This window comes from Physeter macrocephalus, chromosome 10 (genome assembly GCF_002837175.3).
Source record: "Physeter macrocephalus isolate SW-GA chromosome 10, ASM283717v5, whole genome shotgun sequence".
Taxonomy (NCBI): domain Eukaryota; kingdom Metazoa; phylum Chordata; class Mammalia; order Artiodactyla; family Physeteridae; genus Physeter; species Physeter macrocephalus.
In genome coordinates this window covers 84,283,180-84,296,245 of record NC_041223.1, presented here as the reverse complement: position 1 = coordinate 84,296,245, position 13,066 = coordinate 84,283,180, and positions in this window count along the sequence as shown.

Here is a 13,066-nt window from a genome sequence, read left to right as displayed (position 1 = left end):
GGAGAGGCCACAACAGTGAGAGGCCCGCGTACCGCAAAAAAAAAAAAAAAAAAAAAAAAAAAAATCTCCAGGCATTGCCAAGTGTCCTCTGGGAAGGAAGACAAAAAAAATCATTGTATTTGAGAACTAATGATATAGACTGAGCACAAAAAAAGAAAAGAGAGACAGGTGTTTGTTTGCTAATTCTCAACGATTTTCTTGGTTTTACCTACTAAACATCCTGATTTTTTAAAATTTCAAAACACAATGTACTGCAGACTTGAAATTTGCCAAGAGAGTATATCTCAAGTGTTCTCGCCACAAAAGAAAAAAAAAGTAGTAACTATGTGAGGCGATGGTATGCTTTGTTTTGTTTATGGTTCTTTTTTTCTTAACATCTTTATTGGAGTATAATTGCTTTACAATGTTGTGTTAGTTTCTGCTGTATAACAAAGTGAATCAGCTATACATATACATATATCCCCATATCCCCTCCCTCTTGTATCTCCCTCCCACCCTCCCTGTCCCACCCTTCTAGGTGGTCACAAAGCACCGAGCCGATCTCCCTGCTATGCGGCTGCTTCCCACTAGCTAGAGGTGATGGTATGTTAATTAGCTTGACTGTGTAATCATTTCATAATGTGTATGCATATCAAAACATCACCTTAAATATATACCTTTGTACACCTTTAAATATATACATTTATCACTTTAAATGTATATATATGTCACAGTTTTTGTTTATCAACCATACCTCAATAAATCTAGGGGAAATTTTTCAGAACAAAAGTCAGATTTCTACAATTATTCAAAGTAGAATTTGTACATTGAAGTAAATGAAAACAATTTGAAGCTTTACAATCTACCTAAAGCCCAGCCCTCATTCCATACTTCCCCTAATCAAAATTCAACAATAATCTCTACCAAAATAAGTTTAAAATCCTAGTCTTGTATTTGAGACTCAACACAATTTCATACCAACCTAACTCTCTAGGCTTATCCTGAAAAGCACCTGCTTGATCAAATCATCCTAGAAGGGGCACTCAGATGCCATATTCAATCCCAAATCCCCAAACCAGTAACTTTGAGGCCTGAAATGGTATTTCTTCTCCTCTGGGTTGTGTAGGTAGCCCTGCAATTCCAGCAAGGGATAAAAATAATTACAGAGATGGTGAAGAAATTAATCACATAGTATTAATTTGGAGAGGTGGATTAAGTACTGGTATAAGTTTTGTAACCATTGTATTACTTTGTGAATATCTCATTATTTAAAGATTTTTTTAATACCAAACATGATCTGATACATCTAGTATGTGAAAATTTTGAGTTTGGTTTACAATATTTATTAGATACTTATAAACCTACTGTAAATTTATATTTATAAGATAGCTTGTGCTTTTTTTTTTTTTTTTTTTTTGCGGTACGAGGGCCTCTCACCGTTGTGGCCTCTCCCGTTGCGGAGCACAGGCTCCGGACGCGCAGGCTCAGCGGCCGTGGCTCACGGGCCCAGCCCCTCCGCCAGGGAAGCCTTTAGTGCTTTTTAAATGTATATCTTGCACATGGAAATTGTAGCATGTGCTATTTAGAAAGGGATATCTCATTTGGGAAATGGGACTGAAAGATTCCCTTTCCTAGATAATAGCAATGGAAATTTTTGCTCTAAAGTGGAAGACATTCTTTAATTTGGGCTTATTCTACTATAGAGTTTCTCATAATTGAAATGTGTATAGCAAATTCTATTCCTTACTTTTTCCACATAAAAAGTAAAGAAACTTCATAAAGTAGATGGGTAATAAAATTAGAATTAATGCACTCCGGGCAAAACATTTTATTTTACTTGCATTGGAGCACTAATTTCATTTCCAAAGTTCCAATTATTGAGAATAATTCACAATATTTCCCACTCTGATATCATTCACAAGCTCTGGGAACTAAAGAAGACAAATATAAATTTGACAAAGACTCTTTCCTGGGACTTGAAAAGCATGCATTCAGTACAATAAAAAGAGACATAAGGGACTTTCCTGGTGGCGCAGTGGTTAAGAATCCGCCTGCCAATGCAGGGGACACGGGTTTGAGCCCTGGTCCGGGAAGATCCCACATGCCGCGGAGCAACTAAGCCCTTGCGCCACAACTACTGAGCCCACGAGCCACAACCACTGAAGCCCACGTGCCTAGAGCCCGTGCTCCGCAACTAGAAAAGCCACGGTAATGATAAGCCCGTGAACCGCAACGAAGAGCAGGCCCCGCTCGCCGCAACTAGAGAAAGCCCGCGCACAACAACGAAGACCGAATGCAGCAAAAAATAAATAAATAAATTTATTAAAACAAAAAAACAGAATCATCTTATTAAAAAAAGGTACACAGCTGGAGAAGAATGAGATCAATTCAAGAGATACAACGTGTGAGAGAATTTAGATAAGTTTAAAAGAATGTGACACCATATTATTTCATTTAAAAAACATGTATATGATTTCTCCCTTAATTATTCTGATATAACTGACTTTCCTCATTTGGAAAGTGCATAATGGTCAGTACCCTAATGGACAATGACTTGCATATTATGGAAATTGCTCTTCATAAAAAATTGAAATAATCAAATATAGAATTTGGAAAATATGCACTTGATCATGTTTGCCTTGATAACAGCCTATGCACCTCTTTTCTCCTTAATACATGGAACTAGGAGGCACATTATTTGTCTCGAGAAGCAACATCTAGAAGCAGTATGATTTATCATAATTACTATAGGATTGTAACCATGCTTTAAAAGGCAAGTATTCTATTTCCAGTATTTCAAAGGCTCATCTTATGACCCTGGTTGAATAGTTCTATATTCGGTTGTAATATTAGGGCGTCTACATGGCATAAGAAGGGCCACCTCTTCAGGTGTGAGCTCACTAACCTCTTCAACCATCTACAACATCTCACAATCCTATACAAGGCAAAATGAACACTTAGGGCAAACCTGAAGGAGAAAATGAATAACAAGGAGAAGCATAAGAGAAGGGCAGAGTCGGAAAAGGAAAGGGGAAGTCCCACGCATGTTTTGTGGATTATTTTACGGTAACACCTGGAAGAATCTACTGCTTCAGGGCATCTCTGTCCAGCCACTGTCCCCACCCACCACGCCACTTTGATACTACCCATTAATGCATTTTATTGAGCACTTCGTTTTAGATAATATTCCTGCAGGTACCAACTATAGAGGTAACAAACCCTCATCTAAGCCTCTCTGTCACACCACCTCCCTTAGGATGTCACTCCTTGGTGGGCCAAACACTATCGTTATCTAAACATTTCCAATCTCAGATGGAAAACATAACTTCCCTTATTCATACCTGATTCCAACTTCTGCTCATATCTTGAATGTAAGGTACATCCATAGATTTCCTATATCCTCTTGATAATTCCAGCTTACAGAAGCCTTAATGGAAATGAAGACTAACTGTTGCCCTGTCACGTTCATATTACCTTAAAAACGCAGAAACCCACCTAGTCTGCTAAGTAGACACTAGTTGATTGGTGGTAGGTAGAAGGAAAAAAAGCACAGTAGAGTCAGGGGCTTGGCAAGTCCAAATAAAAGTCACAGGGAAGAATATGGAAAGCATTTGAGCGAAGAATTTTAGAGATGGAAACACCAAATGACAATACTAGATTCAAAAACAAAATCAGAAATACCCGTAAGACTACAGCAGAGGGCTTCCCTGGTGGCGCAGTGGTTGGGAGTCCGCCTGCCGATGCAGGGGACATGGGTTCGTGCCCCGGTCCGGGAAGATCCCATCATGCCGCGGAGCGGCTGGGCCCGTGAGCCATGGCCGCTGGGACTGCGCGTCGTGAGCCATGGCCGCTGAGACTGCGCGTCCGGAGCCTGTGCTCCGCAAAGGGAGAGGCCACAACAGTGAGAGGCCAGCGTACCTCAAAAAAAAAAAAAAAAAAAAAAGACTACAGCAGAGATCTCCAGAGCACCCTAAGGTTGACTGTGGAAAGCAATGGCAGCTAATTCACATCAGTTCTGCGTTCCATGTGTTGTCGTTCATGCAGATCTCACAGGTGTCTTTACTTAGGTAGAATTCACCATAAAGAAATTGTTTGGTATTCTGATATTATTCATTCTCCTCACATTTCTTGCTCAGGAAAGTCAACCTTCTATGATTGTTATTTCAACAAGCTAAAGTTCTTGCCTCCCAGATTCATTGCTGGAAATTATAAGGCTAGTCTCTTCTCCTTCAGCATATCACCCAAAACCAACTAGGAGAATGGAGAACAGAGAGTTAAGCTCCACTTTTAATAAAATTCAGGGACTTTTTATAATTCCAAAACATAGTAGGTGAGAATGGGCTGCCAAATACATTGAAAGTCAGAGGTATGGGAAGACACCCAGCGACGAAGTATTTAGCCAAAGATCTCAAACAAGGCTGTCAGAGCACAGGTCTCCAGGGCCAGTAGGACAACCTGAGACGGTGTGAAACCTGTGTCCAGGAGGAACAGGGAAGGTAGGGGTAAACCAGGAATTACTCACACTTTTAGGAAGCTTTCAAAAAGTAAGGCAGAGTCGAGTACATTATGGACAGTGTTGTCCATAAGAAATGGATTAGACAAAACTGTGACTAGAACACTGGAGAAACCAAGAAATCCATTCTCTAGCATCTCCCTCATCCTTCCTCTTTAGTGAAGTCCTGGTTTATATCTCCTCTGTTTGGGAGAACAGCCAACTGTCTAGAATCTCTTGGTCTCAGAGATTTGAGAAGGGACATATCGGCCCATGTTTGCCCAGTCAGCTGTGAAAGCAAAGACATGTTGTGTGAACTTGGCTGTTCCCACTATCACTTGAATGGGGGCTGGGGTGTTGGCAGGGAGAAGGGGGCAACTTGTTTGGCTATTACAACGCAGTAAGTTAATACACGGTCCTTCTGGGATGACCTTTCAGAGGACTTTCTGGATATAATACTTTATTTCTCTATTCCATTAACAAGTATTTAAGGTAGACAGTTTTCTACACCCCTCAAATCGTGCCATGTGAAAAAAGTGACATCAGCAAGCGAGTCTGACAAACAATTCATAAGGATACTTGCAGGGCCGACATTTTATAAATTTAAAATTATATATGTATAAATAATTTTTACTGAAAATATCTATCATAGTGCTATATAAATTCCATGATTAAAGTGAAAGAATAAGACTTCAAAGTAGTAAAACATGTATTATTAAGTTAACTGCAAAAAAAATGGTTTCCATAGAAAAAGAAACTAAAACAATACAAATCGCACAGAGGAAAGAGTTTGAGCAAATCAAAGCCAGATGATGAGAGCTAAATACTAAAGAAAGAAAGAATGGCACACAGATGGTTCAAGAGCAGAACAGAATTAGCAAAACAAAATTCAGGAACACGGAGACCAAATTTATCCTGCTCCCAAATTTTCAGGAAAGCTAACTAGTTGGAAAGATGTCCATCCTGAACTGCAAACCAGCCAACTAGGGCACTGATATAACTCAGTGGCAAAGAATGTGGGCGCTGGAGTCATAGTGTTGGCTTTGAAGAAGCTATATAACATTGGGAAATTACACAGTAACCCTAAATTCATCTTTAAACCCAGGACAATAACAGTACATTTGATTGCTGGGTGGATTAAGAGGTAATACATGTAAAGCACTTGCTTTACGTTTAGTTAAGTACTAAGTAATATTTCAATAAACATTAGCTGTATTACTTGAAAACAGTATTAATGAGTCAAATTCAGGGAATGACACTCCAGTTCACATTATTCTTGAGTACGTACCAGAGTGATTTTTTCATTGAACTCCGGTTTTTACTATGGATTGCCCTCCCAAACAAGAGTAACTTCCATGTATGTGATCACACCAGAACCTAAGGGGTTGTGAGTAAACTCTGCAGGATTTAATCTAGGTCCGTAGGGCTCTGTGGAAGTCAGGTGAATGCTAGCAGGGGGCAGGGTGGTGTAGAGGTCAGGAGCCCACACTCTGGAGCCAGCTTGCTAGAATGTGAGCTCGGCTCTCCCCCTACTATCATGTGATGTATACTTAACCTCATTCTGTCAGGGTCTTATCTGTAGATTGCCCCTATCTTACAAGGCATATGGAAGGATTACCTGCCGTAAGACGTGAAGAGTTAAGAACAACGCTGACACGTGGCGGCCGAGTGATCGATGCTAACTGCTGCTCAGGGACACGGGCTGCCCCAGGCAGCTCCCTGCTGGAGCGAGGCCAGGAGCACGGACGGGGCCACACCATGGTTTGCCTTTTCACAGGAACACGTGACGTCGATCATCTGAGATTACCAAGTAATCGTCATCAGCATCTTGGCGTCTCTTTCCCAGGAGGTAAAAGGGCGCTGGGGAGGAGAAAATGGAATGACTGGATATTTCTTTCCAACGCCCTTTTGTTTGGAACTGAGATGACATCCTTCGTTCACGTCTGACTAACAATGAAGAGGACTTTGCCCTTCAGTGTACCGTACAAAGAGAAAGGGTAACGATGTGATGTCTCACACGCGCACACACACACACACACACACTCACACACACTCCTCTGAAGCACTCACCTTGTCACACCCTCGGGCTTGGCTGTGGGGCTATAGCAGGAGAATCTTTCTATGTCTGGTCCTTCACCCAGTGACCCACACGGCTCGGGGTCCCAGAGTCCTTGAAAATATTCCTCTTCCCACACAGGGCTGCAGACTATGCAGTTAATGTCTTATATTGTTTAGCACTTACCCAATCTTGGGGAGAAAATAAAGAGCTAGTAGGAACCCTTAGTGACTGGTCTCTGTTTCCCCGTATCCTGCAGCTTCTGTCTCATTGCAGAGGACCACGTGGCCAAGAAAGTGGGATCCGCCCTCCCTGGGTCAGTGTCAAAACAACTTGGACTCAGGAAACTGTAGTTTTAGCCCTCACACCGACTTCAACCCTGCGACTTTGGGGGCCTCACTTAACCTCTCAGAACCAATTTTTGGTTTCCTCACCTGAAAACAGTTGGGTGAGGCAGTCACTTCTGAGTCGATAGTAAATAAAGATAAATCACCTAAATGATCTTCTCGGCCTAATATAATTGAGAGATTTGAGAGAACTTTGTCAAGGGCGAAGCTTTGAGGGTAGCTCTCTGCAGCATTTTTGAAGAAAACCCCACCGTCCCCTCTTTCCTCATGTCCTATTCTGAGTGAGAGAACTCCATCAGCCTTCTCAATGGCAATGAACAAGGACTCTGGTGGGGAGGGGGGGCTAGTCCTGTGACCCTGACATTCAAATTCCTGCTTTCAGTGTCTCATCTGTGAAGGTTACCACTTCCACAGGGCCTCACAGGGAGGCATGCTTCTCACCTGAAAGTTTAACTCTTCCTTAAATTCCCTTCAACCGAAATAAGGCCAAAACTTTTATAAACCACTAATATCTAAGAGAGAACAGGAGGAGAATAAATGGGCAACTAGATACTCCAGGTTATGTGGTATAATTCATACCTCTTCAGCCCCCTCCCTGCCTCCCAGGCTTCCCCTCAAGCATGTCCAAACACCCCCAAGTCCAGCCCAGGAGAACACCCCCCAAAGAAAGGCAGGAGCTCCCTCCTGCACCTCCTGATTTCTGTCTTGCTGTCTGAGGACCCACAACTTGCCCAGATTACGGCCCAGGGGATGACTGCCACCTTTGAGGAGACGCAACCCTCCTCTAGGACTTTCCTCACCAGGAAAATTGTCTTAGAGACAAGCATGCACTTTAGGGAAAGGAAGAAGAGAGGGGGTGGTCCCCGTAGAGGGAAGGTCCCTCCATTACCATATCAGACCCAGTAATGCACTTCCCTGTTAGACAATCCTCCCAGAAGAGGATTCTCATAAGACATTTTTATACAGATAAGCTAGTCCAGGCTAAAGAAGAGCATGGTGGGGTCTGGTGCTCTAAGCAAAGACAGGCTTTGAGAAGCCCACCAGGCAAACAAACCTCCACTCGCAAGTCCATTTTGCTGTCTTTTCAGTTATATTTGTTCTTCTCCAACGGTGATTATAAAAGAAGAAACATTGAAAGGAAAAAATATACTTCAAGCACAAAGCAAAATAGGCAGGAAAAGATCGTAATAAATATACGTTGGAGGATTAATGGAGAACCTTTCAATCCATTAGGAGATTAAAATTCCACAAATTCTAGGTCAAGCTTTACTTATGGTAACAGTATCTCTTTCTGAACTGTCAAAAGGCTAATGAGCTCTCAGGTTTTGAAAATCAGGATTTACTTTTATAAAATCAGAAAGGAGCTCCCAGTCTGGATATGCTTTTTACTCTAAAAACAAAAAAATTTTATGCATAAATTATGTACATACCAAAATAAGCATCCGTCTATGGTAATAGAAGTAAGAAGAATATTTTAATACCTTTATTATCTGTTTACACAGAAAGGAGAAAAACCTATCAGATCTCATTTCATTTTCAGTACGTGAAAGGAGTTTTTTAATTGGGCAGCAATTTGGGGGAGGTTTCCCTTTGCACCGATCCTCTTCTGCCCCCTAGTGGCAGCATATTTTATGTAAATTTTTTCCAGCTTTACGGAGGCGCTGATAAATACAAACTGCATGTATTTGAGGCAGCGGTCCCCAAACTTTTGGGCACCAGGGACAGGTTTCGTGGAAGACAATTTTTCCACGGACGGGATGGTCCGGGGGGAGCGGCAGATGAAGCTTCACTCCTTCACCTGCCACTCACCTCCCGCTGTGTGGCCCGGTTCCCAACAGGTCACGGACCGGTACCGGTCCTCGGCCCCAGGGGTTGGGGACCCCTGATTTAAGGTGTGCAATCTGATGATTTGATATATGTATACATTGTGAAGTAATTACCGTAGCCAACTTAATATAGTTACCTTCTTTTTTTTGGTGTGATGGGAACACAAGATCTACTGTCTTGGCAAACATCAAGTATACAGTACAGTATTAACTATAGCCGCCATGCTGTATATTAGATTCCCAAAAATTATTTATCTTACAACTGAAAGGTTGTACCCTTTGACTAACATCTCCCCATTTTCCCACCCCCAGCCCCTGGAAACCAGTGTTCCACTCTCTGGCGCTATGAGGTTTTGGGGGTTTTCTTGTTTGTTTTGTTTTGTTTTGTTTTTTGCCTTTAGGAATATTTGGTTGTTATATTTCCACCATTAGAGTAACTCTGTTGTATTTTATGCCTATTATAAACCTTACAATCAACTTGATAAACACATTTGACTGTGTGATAAACTGCATGGTTATTTCAGAATTTAAATACTGTGTATTAACTTACAACAGCTCTACCCAAAATACTTTCCCTGGAAAACCACTAGAGAGAAATATTCTATGAAAAGGACATTAATGTGCTGGTCTAAAAGGTTGGAAAGTGGAAAATATCATGTCCTTCTTCTAGAATTCAAAATATGCATTACCACGTTAAAGATCCATTCCACAGTAGTGACAGTTTTTGTGATTTTCTAAACTTTGCCATTAAACACTGTTTTCACATTCGACCTGCTGGCATTCTGTAAATTCATCCTGGGAAGTGTTGGCATGTAGGCAGTGTTCCCAACCCATTGTCTTCTCCTGAGAATGGCTAAAAATTTCCTTCCTTGTTATTCTTCTTCCTTTATCACACTTCTTATTCCCCATCATATGACTTCAGTTATTTCATCTGATTATATCAGGCTGGCAAGGTGATGTACACTCCAACCTGAGACTCCAGCAGGCTCTCAAGACCAAAGCTTGGAACACAGTTCAGCAGTAAGAGGAAATGAACACTGATACACATGACAACTTGGATGGTCTTAAGGGCGTTATGCTGAATGGAAAAAAGAAACCTCCAAAGGCCACATACTGTATGATTCCATTTGTATTACACTCTCAAGATGACAATTATAGAGATAGTTGCCAGGGATTAAGGGAGGAGAAAAAGGCTGTGACAGTAAAGCAGTGGGGAGAGTTCCTTCGTGGTGATGAAAGGGACTTGTATTTTGATTATAATAGTGGTGATTCAGTTCTACATGTCTTAGTCCCTTTGGGCTGCTCTAACAAAATACCACTGATTGGGTGGCTTATAAACAGCAAACATTTATTTCTCATAGTTCTGGAGGCTGGGAAGTCCAAGATCAAGGCACCCGTAGATTTGCTGGCTGGTAAGAGCCTGCTTCCTGGTTCATAGATGGCAGGTTTTTCTCTGTAATTTCACAGGGGGGATGAGGGCAAGGGAGCTCTCTCGGACTTCTGAGATAAGGGCTCTGTCCTCCAGTCTAATCAACTCCCACAGGCCCCACCTCCAAATACCTTGGGGGTTAGGTTTCATCACAGGAATCCTGCGGGGACAAATTCAGACCATATACGTGTGATAAGATGTCCTAGAATTACACACAAAGACATGTAACAAAATGAATGCATGTCAAACGATCATGAAAACAAAGTCTGTACCCTAGTTAATTGTGTCGTGCCCTCAGCGTTCTGGCTTCCAAAGCGCCCTATAGTCACTTAAGATGTTACCACAGGGGAAGCAAGGGGAGGGGCATATAGGACCTCTGTGTACTATTGTACAACTTCTTGTGAGTCTATCATTATTTCAAAATTAAAAGGATTTTTTAATCAAATCCTATGGCCCGCACCAAGGAGTTTGCTATATGAATTCTGTAGGAGAGCAGAATATGACACCCCAAAATACGTCTCTTTGGCATATTAATTATTTTAAGCTGGTTATTTTCTAAGAAACAGTAAACATGGAGAAGACCCGGATAACGGAGTATAAGTTACCCTTTTGTAAGAAACGTTTACGTTTATTTGTAAGGGTATCATCCTCTATACCAGAAAGAGGTAGATGACCCGTTCTCTAGAAACGCTTATCAATGGAGAAAGCAACTGACTTAAATCTGCATAACAACTTTACCCTTGTTTACTGTGCTTTTCCTGGTCACCTCCCATAGCTGTCCCCACCCTCAGCATCCTCTTTTGTCTCTAGCTGAGGTGGGTATTTAAGGTGAGGGTTTCAGCAATTTTGGTGAGTTAGTGAGTTTTCCTGGGTCTCTCCCATGTATACATGCCATTGAGCTTTTGTTTCATTTTCTCCTATTAATCTGTTTCATGTCAATATAATTCTTAGACCAGACAGAAGAACCTAGAATGGTAGAGAAAAATTTCTTCCTCTCCAGCAATTCCTTTGGAGTTTTCTAAGTTCCTCTAGATTACAAACAAAAGCAAAAGCAAGAGCAGAGCATTGTATAAGAAAAATTAGGTAATGTATTGTTATTCTTTGCATTGGCAGATTAGTTGAGAGTCATAACTATATGTTGTTTCTCTTCACTGAGAATTCAATGAGATAAAATGACCCAAGTGGAATGCTTGACACACACACACACACACACACACACACACACACACACACACACACTTTCTCTTTCTCCAGTCTTTCTTCTTTGTCTCAGTAAATGCCTCTGTTTCATCTCTTAGTTTTTTTAATTTTTATTTTTTTATTGAAGTACAGTTGATTTACAATGTTTCAGGTGTACAACAAAGTGATTCAGATATATATATATTTTTTTTTTCAGATTCTTTTCTGTTATAGGTTATTACAAGATATTGAATAAATTTCCCCATGCTATGCAGTAGCTCCTTGTGGTGGGGACAAAAGTCAGCAGATGAAGGAACCAGAATATCCACTCTATCCCTGATAAAGTTCAAGTTGGAGGACACAGCTTGGTGCAAGAATCGAGTGGACTTGCCCAAGGAAGACCATTTCTGGCTGGACTTCCTCCCCCATCCCAGGCAGGACTGGGCCCTGCAAGACGTGGTCAGCACAAGGGAACCAAGCAGGGTGTCCGTGTGGGACCCCAGATGGAGAAGCAGTGGGCTGCATCCACTGTGGCCGGTGCACTCTTCCTAACATGACAGATCAGAAAGATCTCTGTCTCCTTTGGGGTGGAGTGAGTTTAGGGGAAAGACAGAACCTGAGAACATTTAGGGAAAATTCCACCCCACAAACACCAGAGGGGAAGAGGGTCTCCCCTCTGACAAGAGGCAAAGCCGAGACTGGAGCCCAGGTCTGCCTGGCCCCAAAGCCCAAGCTCTTAACCACTGTGTATCTATATCTGAATGTGTCTAATGAACTACTTCAGGGAGGGCTACCAGGAGTCCATTTGCTTGAAGATTTGGGGGAGACGAGAGAAAGAGATTGTGTATATCAGAAGGAAGGTACATTGGGAGGAGAGTATGGTGTCCGTACCTCACGGCGTGCAGCCCAGCCGCCTGGACTTAGGTTTGAGCCAGAGAGAGAAAGAGAGGCAGCTACAAGCAGACACTGAAAGAACAGCTTCCACTGAACACTCTGTGAGCTCTGCAGCACAAGCAGACCCTCTCTGTCCAAGGGACAAAGTATAGCACAGAGTCAGGGAGAAAAACTCCCCACTGCAGTGTGGAAATGAGTGTAGCTTTGGAGCAGAGGACTCCAGAGAACACAGCTCCTCTTTGGTTCAGTGACAGAAGTGGCAGGGACAGTGTAAGCGTGCTGGGCACCAGGGCCGACACCACCGTGCTCACAGCCCCCGAACTGCAGAAAAGATGGCACCACCAGGTGTACCAGTTAGGAAGAAGTTGGCTGAATATAATAGAATTAACTTACTTTAAAACTTGTGTATTCGTTTTCGATTGCTGTGCAGCCAATTACCACAAACTTAGTGGCTTCAAACAGCACACATTTGTTCTCAGCTTCTGTGGGTCAAGAGTCTGGGCACTTAGCCGGACTCACTGTCTAGTCTCACATGGCTATAATCAAAGCATCAGCTGGGGCTGCAATCTCTACTAAGGCTCAACTGGAGAAGGATCTACTTCTGTGTGCAGAACTCAGGTCCTTACAGCTAGCTATAGGGGCTTCATTCTCTTGCTGGCTGGAGGCTGGAGGCTGCCCTCAGCTCCTAAGAGCTGCTCTCAGTTCCTTGGTGTCTGGGCCTCCCACCATCACAGCCCACAACATGGCAGCTCACATCTTCAGAAAAGGCAAGAGAGACTCCAGCTAAAGGGGCACCACCGTCTCATACACATCCTGTCACCTTTGCCATATTCTGTTGGCTTGAAGCAAGTCACAAGTTACGTT